Source organism: Alnus glutinosa, chromosome 1 (genome assembly GCF_958979055.1).
Source record: "Alnus glutinosa chromosome 1, dhAlnGlut1.1, whole genome shotgun sequence".
In the NCBI taxonomy this organism is placed as follows: Eukaryota; Viridiplantae; Streptophyta; class Magnoliopsida; order Fagales; family Betulaceae; genus Alnus; species Alnus glutinosa.
The window spans coordinates 23,902,817-23,903,881 of NC_084886.1; the positions used below are offsets into that span (position 1 = coordinate 23,902,817).

General features: G+C 36.7%; 1 non-coding gene across 1 annotated transcript; it reads left to right on the forward strand.

Annotated features, from left to right (window-relative positions):
- The first annotated feature begins 334 nt into the window (after positions 1–334).
- LOC133858979 (small nucleolar RNA R71) lies at positions 335–441 on the forward strand. Its single transcript, XR_009898649.1, has one exon. It is a non-coding gene; the product is annotated as a small nucleolar RNA R71 (small nucleolar RNA).
- The last annotated feature ends 624 nt before the right edge of the window (positions 442–1,065 follow it).

Here is a 1,065-nt window from a genome sequence, read left to right on the forward strand (position 1 = left end):
AACATATGGCACATACCTCCACTTGAGCAATCTGTTGAATGTGAGAGATGTTATGAGTAGTCATGACTTTCACTAGCATATCCAGTTTCCTCTTCAAGTAGCCATCTGAGTTTGAACTCCATTATTGCCATTCACTTCATAGACGCCTTTTCTTTTGAGTCCTTGCCTCCCTCGGGATAAGAATTGTTGGGAGTTTTCGCTTAAAGTCTCAAACAGTTCTATTGCCTCCTCACTATTCTTTTCCATTAGTACACCTCCACAAGCTGAATCTACAAGACTTTTGTTAGAATCATTTAAACCTTCATAGAAAGCTTGTACCTGATCGTCTTGAGATAGATTGTGATGTGGGCATTTTAGAAGTAGCTCCTTGAAGTGTTCCCATGCCTCAAAGAATAGGTCTCCATCTTTTTGTTGGAAGGTTTGAATCTCCCTCCTCAATTGCCTAGTCCGTTGGGCTGGAAAGAACTTTTTCAAGAACTTTGTGGCCAACTCATCCCAATTGTGAATAGACCCTGCAGCCAAAGAATTTAACCATAACTTAGCATTATCTTTCAAGGAAAAAGGGAAGAGAATTAACCTGATTCCTTCAGCATTTAAGCCAAGGACGTTTTGAGTTTTGCAAAGATCAAAGAAGTCCCGAATGTGTAGATATGGATCCTCTGTAGGTGTGCCTCTATAGTGTGGAACCATATTGAGCAACGGAGACAAATCAAAATTGCTTTGCACATTTGGTTGAAAAGCAATGCAAGAGGGCTGATTTGGATTTTGTGGTATGAAGGAACTCTTCATCGGCTTCCGCTCGGGTGGATTCTCTACACGTACTTCTGCCATGTCTTCCTCAACTTTGAAATTTTTTTTTTTTTTTTTTTTTTTTTTTTTTTTTTTTTTTTTTTTTTAATGAACATAAGCATAACAAAAGGAACACAAAAATAAAAAATAAAAATTAAAGTTTTTTTTTTTTAGATTATCATAAACAGAAATAACTAAAGTAAAACGAAAAACTTTAAAAACACAATTTAACACAATCCCCGGCAACGGCGCCAAAAACTTGTTGTGCAAATATCT